Genomic DNA, 17,627 nt, shown 5'->3' with positions numbered 1-17,627 from the left:
AAGCCTCTGGCTGTAAAGGAGGGACCCCAGAAGCCCTGAGCCTCCAGCTGAGTCTGTCAACCTCAGCACTTCCATGTTCTGTCATTAGAGACCACATCCCTGGATCATGAGAGCTCCAGGCTTTACTACACTTGAATTATTTTTGGGGGGGCGATTCAGAGAAGATTTTGGCACCTTCTTTTGTTGGGGCTTTCTGGTACTTTTGCTACAAGGGAGAGCCTGAAAGTCTTACTTTGACAGAGAAGTCCTGAAAACCCCAGGATTGGGGAATTGTGCGTGGATAACATGTAGAACCTGAGATGTTTCCATGCAGCATTTTTTGTCGACTTAATTGACTGAGAAAAAAATGTTAGTAAATTGCTGGAGAGTCTGAAGGGTCATAGGTCAAGTGGATCTCAAGGTACCATTTCTATGAAACAGTAACAGATGGACGGTATCTGTCTTGAAAGCCTGCCAGAATTATAATGATGTTGATGGGCAGGCAGCTACTATAAACAAATAGCTTGATAGCTGCCTAGATTTCACAAAATTTGCAATAAAAAGTGCTGCTTTAGGAAAAAAGAGGATTCAGTATTTTGATGTTCAAAGAGAACCTACTAAATTAATTCTTAACATCTCTTGAAAAAAAAATTTTATTTGTACTTGTGGAGAAACAAATGATGAAGCATTAATGTTGTCAAAGGCATCTACATCTCTATCAAGCTAATTTTTACATGAATGATTCCTAAATGTGTTAGATGATGCCATCATTCTAGACACAGGCAAAAAATGCTAGCAATTTTCAGATCGTTTTTGGAAAGAAAAGCATAGGGTTAAACAATTATTATCTATTTGAAGCCTATTGAGAAGGTAAGTGTTACTGCTACTTTCCTTACTCATTGTGTGACCTTGATCTGGGTACTGAACAATATAATGTAATATTTATCTTAATCGTGTAGATTTTTTAATAAAAAATATGCAATATCTCTGTGGCAAAGATATAAGATGAAAAATTGAAATAATGAACTGCATTAAGCTTGATAAAGCTTATATATCTTCATAAAAACAGTAATGGTGGGGTTTGCTTTATAAATTTGGATTGATATCAGTGAAGCTAGGCAGTGACACAGGAATGAATTTGCATATCATTGATATAGTTCTCAAAGGGAAATTTCTGTAAACAACATAGTAGAGTCAGAGTTTGGAATATGCTAATTATTTTCTACATTTCATCAGTCCTTTGAACAATAAATACTTCACCCCAATTAAGACACCACCCTAGGGATATGGCTGACCCTTGTAAGTGTGAAAATGTGAAGATGCCATGGATAGCAGCAGTGAACATGGTGATGACAGTGCATATAAGTGTTGATTTTCCTCTTTTATATGGTAATAGAATTCCAGAAAAGAAGTTTAAATACTTCTACCCCAAGCCAAATTTTCTGTCAGCTAATGTTTCTGGAAATCTTCTGTATAATTCACATGATCCTTTGCCATACAGCTTCTCTCTATCAGTAGATTAAGTAATCAGTAAAAGAGCTTTGTGTTGTTCGGTTCATTTTTTTGTTTCTTTGTTTTTGTTCAATTATGGTATGCTTATTAAAAGTAAATCCTTTGCTTAGACATGAAAACATTCGAATTAATAAGATAATAGTAAGGATAACATAGGTTTATGTATTCTTGATTAATAATAGAGAAGATTAATTACAAGAGGCTGGGGAAAGGCATGTAATGAGCAATATTTTTGAAAAACATTACTCTGTTTTCTGGGCATTTGACTGTAGACTGAGATGAAGTCCTGTAATGGAATCCTTTTTCCAAGTACTTCTGTATTTTTGTTATAGAATTTGGACACTAAAACTTATGAAAATTACTACTGAGCCGAAAAATTAAACATTAACACCATCTATTCCATCCTTTACTTCTGTGTCTGTAGGCAAACTGTTAGTTGTACCGAAGGACATCAAAACATAAATTTACTGTCCTTCTTTTAACTGTACATATCCCCCCTTTCAACTGTGCATCTTCCTTGTTTCTGTTTTTTTACCTTTTCATTGAGAGGGAAGACAGCTCCTAGGTCTCTGTAATTCAGTCTTTAAGTGTTTGTGGTAATTTATTTACTACTCTTGCTTCTGCTGCAAGTCTCTTTTCTCTGAGATTTTTTTTGATCACTGAAGTTCAGTCACTGAATAAGGAATCTTTAGTTTTATAGTTAAAAATTTGTTTTCTTATAGCCTGATACCAAGCCCCTCAAAGTGAATGCAAATTCTGTCTATTATGGTGTACTTTTCATATCCTTTCATGACGGCAATACTGAAGTTAAATTCAAAGAGTATCAATAGTCTTGCTTGCCATTCAAAAGGTTAGGGTACCTCCGTACCGTACTAATGTTTCACACCTGAGTTAGGACCTAGAACATCTTACTGTGGATGCTGTCACGTATCATCCTTCTACACAATCTACATTCTTTGCCTTTTTCATCTAGTCTTATTCCTTTCTTACAATGTTTTAGGGATAACTGGTTGGTTGACTGGACAGCTACTATATATCTGGTTTTAATGCATCACAAACTTATTTTCCCCTAAGCTTACTGTGGGAATAGGTAGGAGAAAACAGCAAAACCAACATTCCTATGCGGTGTCCTAAGGACATTGCTACTATGTCAGAACCCACATGACTCTTGAACTTCCAAAGAAACAAAGTTGTCACTGTCACAGAGAAGAGATAAAAGAATTTGATATAATTTGGTTTTGCAATTGGTAGTCACACTACACAGGAAAGATTGAAAATATATATATATATATATATATATATAAGGGATCCTCTAACTGCATATGCTGGAGGGAGGTCCTAGTATCACTTCCATGAAAAAGTAAAAATTCATCTGTAAGAAATCATCCACTTGCATTCCTATTTAACATTACTCTGCAGAGACCAAGGAAACTCCTCTTCACTGGACTGTGATATTATGGGGAATATTTTAGTGAACAGAATGTGCATCTTTAACAAATTTTAACAAATATGAAGACTGAATTACTCATCAGTACTTAATAATTCATAATTCCAAGAAATCTTTTGTAGCCATATTAAATACAAAAAAGCTAAGATTCTCAGTGAAAAGAGGTGATGACAGCCTGTATTTTTCACATTTAACTATTTTACAAAAATCTATTAATTGCCTCTGTCAGTTATTAAAACAAGTAAGCAAGATGTCCTCTGCACGTCTATCAGGATGACTGGCCTAATCAGGCTCAGCAAATTCAATGAGTATTTTGCTAAGCTTAATTAAAATTCAGCCCTGCACTTGAGCAAGCCGCAGTGGTTTGGCAGACCTTCAAAGGGCTATACTGCAGCACAACAGTAAAAGTAATAAAAGCACACAATAACAATAATATAATGCAAATGTTCCCATTATTCACAAATCAGGTAGGAAGTTGCTCCTTTAAGTATTTTCTGCTTTCTGTGGTGATAAAACTCAAATTTGTGGATTTTTCATTTTCAATCTCTGCATATGTTATTCTTACCAACATACCATTTTATGGTTCTAATGAACTGAAATGAAATAATTCTAACACTTAAGAACAATACTGTATGTACTTTATTCACAGTACTGAGAGAATTACACATGGTTTTGTTTGTTACTCGTGGATTAAAAGTTGCAAAATGGGACTTTTGCTTTCCAGTGGCAATGCTGTCAGGCATCAGCTTGACCAGTTACTCCTTCAGGTATCTTCTTTATCTACTGTTCTTGACTGTATGACCTCAGCTCTAGGTTTCTCCTAGCATTATGTAAATTACAGTTCTTCAACATTAGACATGAAATGGAGCCTTCCCTGCAGGTACTTCAGTTTTGACTTGTGAACTAGAATTGTATGTCTTTGTAAATACTTGTTTTCTTTATTAACAAAATCCCTACTGTTCCCTACGTATCTTAAATATTTTTGGAATGCTTATTCATCACCCCCCATGAAAAATGTTATTTAGACCATATTATTTCTTCAGAATTAGAATTTCTTTTTGAAGAATAATTCATTATGGTCACTTTGAATGGCCAAGGTTCTGTATCAGATATCATTTACAGCATACTTCTATGTCCTCAACTTGATAATCCCATTATCCTCATCCCATTAGCTGTGTAACAAGGTATGTGCTACTGATATTTTAATATTTTGTTTGCTTTCTTAGCAAATACTACACTGACAATCAATCTTGGCTAAAGTTGGTTGTGTTTATTTTCCTTCAAAAAGGGAAGTCTTGGAACAGTTATACCATTCCTTATCTTCTCAAGCAGTGTAAACTGACAAGTATAGTAACAGATTTTTATAATACCATTGAGAGAGCAAACTTTAGCAAACAAAGCCATTTTTCAACAACTAAAGTAAATGAGGAGAAAACAGCAAAAAACAAAGCAAATAGCCGTCACTATTAATCTGTATTTCTAGAATCAGATTTTTGTCATAGGAAATAAACCTTGGGATGATTTAGAATGAAAAATGGTGATTTAGAGAGTGATAGAAATATCACACAGGGGAAAAACATATTCCCAGTTTATGACATATTGTTCTCTTTGATGTTTAGTATTTGCTAAATACTCTATACACTATATACTCTATACACTAAATATACACTATATCTCTATAGTGGCTTGTACAATCATAATCATAAATATTTTACAAGATAAATAAAAATCCACATAAATACGTAATATATAAGAAAGTATACCCAATAATAAGAACAGTTTCAAAATAATTTTTCATGGGAAGGTTAAAAATTCTCATGTAAATTTAAATTCTTTGACTGAATGAGATTAAAATGGTTGTTTGGTAAAATAACTTAACGTGCTCCTAATAATACCACTTTCACAAATAGAGAATAAAGTGGAGTCCTTGTTTACATGAACTCCATAAACCTTAACGCAGCAGAACAAGTAAGCGTGAAGCTTCTTTGCAGTTCCACAGGAGCAGATGACCTATCTGCCATTTTTTCATTTCTATTTTCTGCAACTCTAATCTGGACTGCATTAAATGAAAACTTTTGTTTTTATTAAACAGATTTGCAAGTGCAAATCTTCCACTAAATTTTTAACTATCAGTCACTGGCTATTTCTCCCTCCCCCATTCAGCCTCACTGTTGTACAGTCTTAGGAATGCTTTCAAAACCAACTTGCAAACAGACATTTATGATATTTCCAGGTAATGTTAAGATGAATAAAAGGGGACTGAAACATTATGTTGTTTGGTTTTTTTTTTTAATTATTATTATTATTTGTTTTGAAATGTAGGAAAGGATCTTAAATGAGAAAAATGATTAAGCATTGAAGCTGCTAAAAGATTCTGAGTAGTGCCTACAAATTGTGACTAAACATTTAATTCAGATTGAAAGCTATCCTTTACCATTCAGGTTTTTTTTCAACAAGTCGTGACTAAGGATGCAAAATCTTGTAAATCTTGATAAACAAAGTTTCTTTCTAACTATTTTTCCTAAATTGCCTTCTGATAGCATGTACAATTAATCACTATCAGTAAAAGGATCACTTTATTGCAAGATTTTTCTTCATAAAAGTGAAGACTCAAAAAGAGTCAGATTTTTAAAAATAAGGCTTACCTCAGTTCTCTTTATTCCTTGAGAAAGACATGAAATAAAGTGTGACTAAGACATTATCAAAAATTTACTATAGTAAATTAGAATATTTTCACAGATTCTTATAATTATTTTTACACATTTATTTCAGAAAAGTTTATTATGGAATTGACATAGGTCTAAACCTGTAATTTCCTGTTTCTCTGAGCATTGAAACAATATTAATTTGGATGCTCTGCTTGCTCAGTAACAAAACCACTTTCGTTAAATACGTTATGATAAAATTTTAAAATAATGCAGTTCAAAGAAGTTGAAAAAGATTGTTCAACTAGCTTAGTGGAGAGTTGTCTTTAGCATGCCTCAGGAGTGTGGAATGTTATATTCCAAGCTAAAAATTCCTCATTTATACTGTCCTAAGCATGAAATTCATGAGTCTATCTTGCAATAGGTTTTTTCTTAAGTAATTACAGCATCAGGGTCCTCCTTTTACAATCTAACAGGGAGACATTAGTGGAATTGAGGAATGGAATTAGATCTAGCCTTTAATACAGATGTAGTAAACCAGTCAGGTATGTATGTATATGTAACATTTGAACTGAGAGACAGTTGTATCTAATCAGACTGTTCTTACACAAGAATGTAGCAGTATACATGAGCAATGCCACTGATGGCGTTTCTTGAAGATCTTTCTATATTGAGCCTTTCCTGTCTAGTCGAGCTACAATTTGTCTTAAATTAAACATGGTTACTGTTATTTGTATTTAATTTTAAACAACAGAGGATTGCTTTGCCATACCAATCTAAATGTATCTGATATCTGAACTTAATCCGTCCCTCATCTGCTGGCATTTGGGTGGGAGGCTTCTTAGAAATCCCAAATACGGAAACCAGAACACATTTTTCATTTTTGCCTGTTTTTCTTCTTCCTTCCCAACTCTTCTCCTGCCATATCTCTACTGAAAAAAAAAAGAAAAACGAAAAAAAAAAGAGATTAATTGCTACTACTTTTTACCAATATGCAAAAAGTTATTTTTTTAGACGGGCAGTCTTATCTGGTGTTATGAATAACTGCAATGCAATAGGTACTGAATCAGTGATTAACAATTCACATCTGAAGGAGCTGTTGCAATTTAGGCCTGCTTATGCCAGAATATGCATAAGAATAAAACGTTCTGAAAAAGTAAAATCAATTAACAGTAGAACTAATAAATGGCTACACCATCTATAAATTTTCTTTTCTTGAACATTAAGTAAATTACATATCTTAAAAAAAAGCAGCGGCAAAAAAGGCTTTTTATATACTGGTAGCATTTATCAAAAATGCTGTACTAACCACAGAAATGGCTATTTTGTTTTCCATTTCAGTGCTCACAATTGCTTTGTTATTTTTCCTTCTATGATTGCAGCAGCTGTCATCTTTTAAAAGGTTGTTTTTTACCAATCATACATCTAGGGTTTCCACAGTAATTACATAAAACAATATATCCCAAAACATTTGACCAGTTTGTGAAGCTTTTTCATTCTCTTTGGCTGCTTTCATAAAAACATTAGGAAAATTTCATAACCAGTGATGCACTTTAACTCTTTGGGGTACAATTTTTTCTGGGATTAACACATATAGCTTCTTGCAAATTATGAAGGAAAAGCAGCATAAGCCTTATGGCTGAGTTTTGTTTTATTGTTAGGTATCATTTTAGTTTTAATTTGTCTGAAGAGACCTTATTAGAAAAACTAAATTGGAAACTAAAGAAGAAATGGAAAAGAACTCAAGATTATTTGGTACCATGTCAATCTGGCTCAGTGGGCTGGTACGCAAGTGCCTGTGCCAGCATGAGGGAAGAAGTCAGATTTTACCTTTTGGTCAATGCTGTAGGTGTAGATCACCTTAAAACAATAGGGCAACCACCGTCAATAAATTCTCAGAGCTGACTGGCTGCAAGCAAATCATCACTCACAGCTGGAATTAGTATAACTCCCCAGTATAAGATAGCCAAAACATGAGATTTTGAATGAAAGGTATAATTCTTGACAGCTTTAATTTCCAGTATAATTCACAACAGCTAATAGCTAAACATTCCAATCTCCATCACAGTGCTGAGAGATGATTAACAGAAACTCTTAGTATAGTAGTTTAATAATAGTTTAAGGTTTAAAGTAAAAGTGGCAGTTGACGCACAGAAGCGGAAAGTTGTTCCTAGTTGTTCCACTAGCATTCACTATTAGAACTGCAATTATTTTGGTTTTTTTTTTTCTCTTATTTCTGAAATTACAAGAACAATAATAAACTAAACTCAGAACTGGACAAAAAAGATGGAAGTTGTTCCCACAGCACTCACACATGATGTAGGAAAGTCAGAAAGAGATATGTGTGGTGAAAACCTCTGGTTGTCAGGGCCATGGATGCCTATGATTATAAGGATACTATTACTATTAATATTATTATTTTAATATGTTTTAAAATAAAATATGTGATTGGTTGGCTGATTTGGGGTTTGGGGTTTTTTTCAGATAAAAGAAATCTGCATTTAGCTATGGCTAAAACAGTAAAAAATGCATGGCAGCTGAAAGCACAGCAATAGAAAAAACATTAGGTGAAGATTATAGCTGAAGCAGTAAATAAGTACTTCAAGCACTTCAAATATTTCAAGATCTACAGTTTACTACTGCCCACACCAGTGTTTGGAGAGTATTTTTATGGACTTTAGTAAAATCTACGTACCCTCCTAAAATTCTACTGTATATGCAGTACTCCATAATTGCAACAAATCCCAAGGTGAAACAAAAAAACCCTGCAACACTATTAATTTTCATACAGCTCCAGGGCGATGCCATATTCACATCTATGAATTGGTTTAGCAGTACTTAGGAGTGATTTACAACTGTACAGGCTGCCTGAGCTAAACCTGCATATATGTTTATCATACATGTATCATGCACATATCTCATATATGTGCATATGTACCATACATATACATATCTATCATACATGTGCATGTCATGTATGTTTAATATATATGTGCATCATATTGCATGTCTCTTTAACTGTGCACACGAGGCTTTCATCTATCTTCAGATGCATGACAACTTCTTATTTCTTATTAAATTAGTTATTTTATTCAGCTGCAAGGTGGAATCTGACGAAAATATATTTCCATGAATATTTAAGTGTTCAATAGCTGTAAGCCTAAAAGTCTGTGTCATTTTAGGGAACATGTTAGCTTATTGTACCCCAATATGTATAGCTTGAATAACTTATTAATGCCATAATTACTATTGATAACTTTCATTCCAGTTCACATGATCTTAATATTTAAGAGTTGAGGGGATTGGACAGGGGGAAGTTGTTATATTGCTTGCTTATTTTTCATCTGGTACTGTGGCAAGTAGTGTAACAGCACTGTGATTTTTCTTTTAAACTTTATGTGTTTGGCAGTGACTTATGTATAGCTCATTTCGCTTCCTGATATTTTTTTCTGTACTTTTGGAAATTACATTTTTCAGATCAGTATGGCTTTAAACTTCACAACTTTGCTGAAACACATGGACGTGTGCTGAAACTTATTTTATAACCTTTGAAACTGGCTACATTCATTCACTTGTTCTTGTGATTTCTTTTTAATGCTAGCATCTCATGTTTATACACTTAAAGAGAAATGGTCAGACTGTTAGGTTCTAATCCTATAAATTTCTCTTGGTTCATGTATTTAGGTAAAATATGTTGCTATGAGTTTCTGTGCGGTATCAGGTCTGTGGCCCTGTATGGTAAGCAGCTAGAGAGCCATAAAAAAATGAATTTGTCTTCTTACTTTGTTAAGATCACATAATTTATGATAAATTATTGTTTTGAAAAATATTCTGGCTGACTGAAGTGGATTTTGATATGTAAGATTAAAATTATATTCACAGTGATATCTTAATAGAAAATTATCTGAAAACAGTATTTGAGCATTTATTTCCCAGTAGTTTCACAAACTGATAAGCTGGCATGTTTCCTTATGCTACTTGAAGTTATCAGTTTCTTTTCCAGAATCTCTTTTAAGTTTTTAGTTAGAATAAGTAAGTCAAAAAAGTCTTTCAGTGTTATAGTCATGAGGAAAATATGCAAGGAGGTGAGTAATGTGTCTGTTTTCATGCCATGCTCAGTAAAAAAATTATGTGGCTATAAGATTATATGATGAGATCCATGAATGGATTTTTTTAGGGTTATTAATATTACTATAAAGTACAAATCCTGCAAATCTCCTAAGGTATTATAGCATCACAAGTGTTTATCTGGGATCAATCATGTATGAATGTGCCTTGTATGTGAAATGTGAAGAAAGAGGCGATCTGTAACTTTGTGGATCTCACTGTCTTAGGCCACCAACTAACTCTTATGCATGAGTGCATTGAGCTGATCCTCACAGCAAGTGTTGATCTGATCCTCAATATGCTTCTTGTTTGGGAGATGCCAAAATACATCTTTTTGATATGGGAAACCTGGAAAAATTGACTATTAGTGATTTGCACCAGGCTACATGGTAAATGAGACAAAGCTAGAGCTCCTGAAACTCAGTTTCTTGCTAGACTTGATTATGAACAATTGTGAAATCATGATACATTTTATTAAATTAATATTGTTAAGTATAATTCTATTTGTTTATATATTTACAAAACAGCTTCTTAAATTTTAAGTTATACCAGTCCTTCAGTTACAACCTCCTGATGTAACTAACTTGCGTGCCATAAAAAAAGTACCAGGCTTATAAATGTTGGATGCTTAACTATATCAAATTAACAGCCTTCAGAAAGTGATAACTAGGAATTCATTTAATATTATAACTTTGCTGTAGATTCAAAAATCACATAAGCAAACCTTAGTTGATTTATATGTTGAACTTCAGTTTTTGCTGAGGGAAGTTTCAGGAAAAGCTCTTTCATCCCCTTTTGCTTTTAAATCTTCACTTAGCATTCTGTTCATATTCAATTTTAATTGCTACTTTATAGTTTGCAAAGATGGTATGCAGCTGTAAAATACTAGACTTTATTGCAGCAAGAGGAATATTTATCTGAACAGATACATTACTGTTACTGTAAAGAATGGGCCTATTTTACTTTATCAGCAACTAAGGGGAAGGTTAATGGCTATGATGTATCTTTTACGTTGTGTGTGAAACATGGAGTGCTCTGCACTGTTAAGATTTACAGTGTGGAAGACAAAGCGTGTGCTATTCCAAGCACTCTCTTAACAGCAGACTGTAAACTTGGGAATTAACTTCAAAACCCATAAACATGTTAAAAAGACATTAAGACTGGAAAAGAACATTTCTTCTCATGAATTCATACTTTTAAGTGTATGTGCATGGGAAAACTTCATAAATTTTCTGGATGTCCTAAACAAGTAAAGAATGCAAGTAACCAGGATGTTTTCAATATTTATTGTATTTCCATCTATAATGCATCAAGGATCAGGAACAGTCATACAAAAATAAAGTTCATTTTTTTGAGAAAGAATCAATACCTTCAGAAAGGATCTCATCATTCTTTAGCATACTATTGGGAAGTCCAATCTGTTCACTAGGAAGGACCAGATCCCAGCTTATCTCACATGAATACAGTGATAAATATCAGGCATAAGGGAGATATTCAGCTCTTGGGTTTCCCATCCTTTCTGTCCTGTAACTGAAAGGTAATAGAATGGGTGACATCCCATCCCACTGGGTCAATGTATCGCAATGACTGTTAACTGGACCACTGTAGGACCACTGCGGTTCTTGTAGTATGGCATGTGATGCTGTTTGGTACAGGAATAATTAGGATTACATCCATTAAAGATTCTGTATTCCTGAAAGCTAGTGATAGTACATATAGAGTTTAATCACTAGAAAAAAATTCAGAGCTCTGTTTTAGAGAACTGTACCATACATACAACAAGAATGGTTGAGTATGTTATAGTAAGATCATAAAACAGAAAAAAGCTAACTGAGAACCATCCAAAGTGAGTGTGTTTAATAGAATTATTCTGTAATTCCTTTTTTCTAGACTCTAGACAGCTCCTTTATATGGCTTGAGCTTTCATCCAGGAGACTCAGATTATACGTCTGACACATTTGGGAGGGATTTCATCCCTCACCTGTGCAAAAAGGGGTGTTCTACACCTCCTCTGTGAAGCTCTCCTCTGCTGGAGAGTTTCATTAGGTTAGGAAGAGAATATGAAAGACAGTAATTTTCCCAGCAGCATAGTGATTGGATTATTCAGCTGATTAGGAGAGTTATCAGTTCTACTCCTTGCTTCCAGGGACATTGATAAATTTATACAAAGTTAGTTGTTTAGTTTGAATCTAGTCCAAGAGGTTAAGAATCAGATCCCATGCCTCTCTTCTCCCAGATAAAGAGATTTACCACTAAGCAACAAAGTCAAATTTCTGTTTCTCCACTCTTTGTAACCCTGATACTTGAGTTCCTCTCCGCAAGGTGACCCACCTTTAATTTCAGACAGAGGAGTGATATGGATTTCCTCTTTAGGACAATCCTAATGAGTAGTTATAAACATTTCTTACTTTAAACCTTCGCTTTTAAGTACAACTCTATCTGATACTACAAGTTGTCATAATACCATATCACATTCCCTTAGGATTAAAAATTTAGGTTCCTGGATCATGTTCTAATTTTATTCCTGATCTAGGACCAAGGTATTTCTGAGCAAGTTCAAATGTAGAAGGAGCATCAGAATGAGAAGCTCCTGTGAAGCTTCTCAAGTAATAGTAATTATACTAATAAGTAACTAAAGTATTTCAGGGTTAGACAGAAGATAAAGTGAATATTTCAGAATCATGCCTGTTGTTTTAAGATGTGTCTTTAAAAAAGGCACTTCAGATTATCCTCATGATACGGTAATCAGAGCATGGCTTTCTTTTTGACAGATAATTAGCTGCAATAAACTGGACCACCTTTGTTACCTGCAGGGGAGAATCTGCCCATGAACTTTCAGCTATGTTCTTGTATAGTTCTTGTGCATTGTGGGCACAGGAGAGAGTTGGAACCATCATAATATCTCAGTAAATAATTTGATAGATTTTCATGTTTTGAAATGTAAAAGTTTGTTCTGAGAAGTGAAAGGAACGATGCCACTAGATTGCTATTGATACTTATTACTTACAAGACTTTGTACATTGAACTCCATGACTTTCTGTTTCACAGCTAAGAGAATAATGCTCAATATATTCACATTATTTAGTCTATTATATTTTATTTATTGATCTGTAATTTACACTAAAATGCTTGAGTACGAAGCTAGGCATTTCTTGATCAAGTCTTCCAATTAAGAATAACTTTGTTTTCTGAAAGATCCTAGTGTTTTATTTTCTTTTAAGCCTGAAATATCCTGCCCTTTTTGGTTAGGTTACCAAGATTCTTTTCATATATTGTCCTTTTCAAAATGCAAGCAATCGTTACAGCTTCAGCGTTTGAGTTTGTCTGTTTTCGTAATGGAATATATTTCCAGGGAAGAAATAAGTGTTTATCTGGTAAATATTTTATAATTTTGTCTTGTTTTGTTTTGTGCTACATCAATATGATAAAGATATTATGATAAAGATAAGTATCACTTTCTACTTAGTAATGAAGCTTACTCAGTCCTTAGGAAAGATATCATTAATTGCCTGTTTTTCTTTCTTCTCATTTTATTATTTTAGGTAACCTTCACGGGCATTGCAAACTTTTCAGATGAGAACATCCTTCTTTTCTTCATAATAAAGTGTTAAGGACATTCACAATGTTTCATCTGCAATGTTTTGTAGTCTGTCAGACTTAATACGCCTCTAAAAAAAGAGAAATATTTGGGGATCATTCTGGTAATACTTTCCATTTTGCATGAAATATCTGTTAGAAAAAGAGCTACCATAGCTAATGTTGTTATACATGTATATATGCACTAAACATAAATGTGTTAAATACAGGGCTGCTTCTTCTTTGATCAAGTAACCACCCATTTTACTTATTCATCAATTTTTATTTTTTTTTCTTATATGCAGTGCTAAAATGAGGAGGTCGGTATGGGAAGCAGGTGGCAGCTTTGGTTGTAGGTGCAAGTCTGAGATCCTAACTTACCTGCTCTTCAATTTTAGGAAAACTTCACACTTCTTGTGTCTCACCTTCACTTTTACAGACCAGAGGTTTCTTTTAAAAAAATTCTAACGATGTGCTGTGCCATTAATACTGTGTTCACAGAATCACAGAATAGTTTGGGTTGGAAGGGACTTTTAAAAAAACATTACTCCTTGTCTTATTGCAACAGGCCCTACTAAAATTCTACAGTTCAACTGAGAAGCAAAATTAGCAATATCTATATTACAAATTCTTTTTATTCTCAGAAGACAGATTTAAATGTCATATGAAGAAGTATTTGTGGAATAATTTTAAGAAGTTTTTATGTTCCAGAATTCATATGGATCCATCCAAATGGACACTGGGAAATAAACGTATAGTGTAAACACCTGGCTAGGTGGCTCTTCCCATGGTATTTTTTATTTTGAGGTAACTGGAGGATATCCTTTCCTTTTATCTAGAAGAAAATGGAGTATTTAAAGATTCATTTGGCCCTCTTTATTGCTTCTGGTGACATAAAGACTTCCTTTTCCTCCGCACATCGTAACACATATTCTGCTTCCTCTTTTCAGGGATCATGTTGGCATGATATTTGCTTGAGAACAAAGTCACTTCCTAGAAACTGTTTGAGGTTTTGTTTGTTTGTTTGTCATTATTTATTTTTTTATTGCTAAATTTATTCTCTGTTGAAATACTCACTGATTTTTCTAGGTCTAATATCCATATAGCTCAAAATGATGGCAGGATTCCCCAAAAGTATAACATTTAGACACTTATTTGTGGAAAATGTGTTCTTCCAACATATTCCAAGGAGTTCAGTGTCTATACATTTCTCCAGTTCCTGCAGCCAAACTGAGAACATGTCCTCCCAAGATGAGTGATGATACAAGTAAATCATTTGTGACCCCTGCAGCAATGCCAATGCTGCAAAAAATCCTGTTAAGGCCATTAACAGCCATAACATCCTGGATTCATAAATCATCTGGTTCTGTTTCTAGCTGTTTCTTTTACTCCAGCCCCTAAGGAAAGAAGCTGTCACAAAGGAGAACTGTAGAAGGTTTAGGTGTGAATGCCCTAAATTCATCCCACTGCTCCCTGTTCCTGTATCTGCTCCACCTTGTAAGGCTATCTGCAAGCCTGCAGGTGAGAAAACAAGATGATGTAAGTGAAAAGACACATTTGTGTACTGCTGGCATAATGAAAAGACCTTATTTTTCTAACACTTTAGAAGTAAAATTCAAAATGTAGTGGTATGTATTGTACTGACTTCAGAGATTTCAGATTAAATAATGACTTCTAAAAGAAGTTAAAGAACAAGATTTAAATAATTAAAGCTTCCACTAGAATAGCTACAGATTTAGATACTACAGCTGGTTTCTGGATGCTACATAATTCCTTCAAACTAAAGCTATCATAAGCGTGTAGAACGGAGTAAAATATTAATAATGACACCACTGTTAGCAACCCAGAACAACTTACTCTTCAGAATTTTAGACCCAAGAATAAGTTTTGCAATCATACTAAAACAATCATCCTATCATTAAAATCAGATCCAAGCTTTGCCTCACACTTCAGTGGTATTGACATTTGGGAGCAGAAATATATGTCTATTTCTAACATTTTTTTCATGTCTTGCTGTCCTTTTAAGGGCCTCATTGTATTTAAATTCTATTTTCATTTTTTCCTTTTACAAAACCTCTCTAGTCCGATGCTGTCAGTGGGAAGAAATTCATACCATAAACATGGGATAAATAATGAAGCTTGAAATTCCCAGGTCATGCTAATTTATTTTTTCTTGTGAACACACCGTAGAAGTCATATCCACTAACCTTTACTGCTCTACATAAATGGAATATACCAGTGGTTATTACTGGTTAGAGCTATATGTACCACTTCTTAGGTTTTTATTTGTTTGGGAGTTGTTTTGGAGTGTTGTTTGGTTTTTTTTGTCGTTGGTATGTGTGTGTCAGTTGGGCTTGAGAAAATGAGTTTTGATCCATGATGTTATTTGCTATATTTCACTCTCAAGTATACATTGAGCATTATCATAACCTGCAGCATGGGTGCAGATAGCCATGCAAAACATCCAGGAAGAAGACAGAAAATTAATAATAAACAAAATTTTTCTAGGCAAGTTTGCAAATACAAATGGTCATGAGATGTGTTAAGTGTCGCTTCTAAAAGTAATACAGTAAATATTAGTGTAAAAGAAGAAGATAATGAACTCTTGCCCTTAGACAGTGTCTAGTGTCATAGATGCCCTGGGTTATCCCATCAGGATTCTGGTTTCTTTTCCAGAGCAGTGCCAGTCTCACAGATTTGTATCTGCCAGAACCACACAGATGTCTTGCAAATTGCACCTCGATTACTGTGTTCAGTTTTGGGCCCCTCACTACAAAAAGGACATTGAATTACTTGAGCATGTCCAAAGAAGGGCAATGAAGCTGGTGAAGGGTCTGGAGCACAGGTCTTATGAGGAGCTGCTGAGGGAACTGGGGTTGTTTAGTCTGGAGAAGAGGAGGCTGAGGGGAGACCTCGTCGCCCTCTACAGCTACCTGAAAGGAGGTTGCAGACAGATGGGGATGAGTCTCTTTAACCAAGTAACAAGTGATAGGACAAGAGGGAATGGCCTCAAGTTGTGCCAGGGAAGGTTTAGACTGGATATTAGGAAGCATTTTTTTACAGAACGGGTTGTTAGGCATTGGAATGGGCTGCCCAGGGAGGTGGTGGAGTCCCCATCCCTGGAGGTGTTTAAGAGTTGGGTTGACATAGCCCTTAGGGATATGGTGTAGTTGAGAACAGTCAGTGTTAGGTTAATGGTTGGACTAGATGATCTACAAGGTCTTTTCCAACCCTGATGATTCTGTGATTCTGTTGAATTAATCCTGTCAAAAGCCTCAGAATCCGTCAATACCACAGACTTTCCACAGAATTCATACCTGATGCTAGTTAACAGAATACCTTTTTCACGATATACTTCAAATCTAACGTAATTTCTGGATTCAGTTGATTTCTATCCCCATTGTGATAGTTTGGGAATGCAACCTGAACAGTTCAGCTCACTCAGAATTGTATATTCTCTCAACTCAGAAGGTTTTTATTATTTCACCTATTGTAAAGATAATGTAAAGTGATGAAGTTTCTTGCACAAGGCTATGCAAAACTAACAACAAAAGCCAGTGGACTTGATTCTTACTATCTTGCACAAATGCAGTTTCCATGTTGCTGCCTTGAGCACCACATCATCTCTGGTGTACTTACCTTTGAATATCTAAATAAATTACTTCCAGATATTCAGTTGTGAAACTAAATAGGTATTTCCATATATCACTGTTAGAACTGTTTGAGGGCAAGACCTGTTTGTCTGGCAGGACAAAGAAGAATAAAGATGTACATGAGGCTATACATATTATTTGTGCCTTCAAAGGCAAGAGGCTTTGATCAATATTTTTAAAGAGCTACAGATTGTCTTTTGGCAAATATACTACTCTGTGCTTCAGAAAAATAGGCTTTCATATAAGAGAAATTTTATTTAATTAAGTCTGCCACAACAATAATAAACATTTTATTAGCCTATTTTTTTTCCTAGCACTAGCTTCTAAACGATCATAAGTTTTTACTACCATCTGTAAGTTATGAATGCAGACTAATTAATAGTAAAGTAACAAAGCTCTCCTTTATAGAAGTACAAACTTTGTTTCAGTCATCACAGTATTTGCCAGTCCAAGTATCAGAGCTGGGATACTAACATATTTTGAACTGGACCAAAACTACTGCCGTATTTCACAGAAATGCCGAGGCACAAATCCACAGATTCTGACCCATATATTTAAATTTAAACACATACTTTTGCTAATAGCTTTGTGATTACTGAACTGTTAAGAGATTGAATGAATTGTGCATGACCTAAACCAACATTACAGAAAGTTTTGGTTATCATCTATTGATCATTAATTTGATTAATTGTAGATCAACTGTTGGTC

The 17,627-nt window shown here is 34.4% G+C and overlaps 1 protein-coding gene across 1 annotated transcript in view; it reads left to right on the top strand.

Annotated features, from left to right (window-relative positions):
• IL1RAPL1 (interleukin 1 receptor accessory protein like 1) overlaps positions 1-17,627 on the top strand; it is a 792,200-nt gene that overhangs the window by 210,403 nt on the left and 564,170 nt on the right. The window lies entirely within an intron of this gene.

Source organism: Strix aluco, chromosome 2, assembly GCF_031877795.1.
Source record: "Strix aluco isolate bStrAlu1 chromosome 2, bStrAlu1.hap1, whole genome shotgun sequence".
In the NCBI taxonomy this organism is placed as follows: domain Eukaryota; kingdom Metazoa; phylum Chordata; class Aves; order Strigiformes; family Strigidae; genus Strix; species Strix aluco.
The sequence above is the reverse complement of the archived record's forward strand: the minus strand, read 5'-3'. Positions and strand labels throughout refer to the sequence as shown.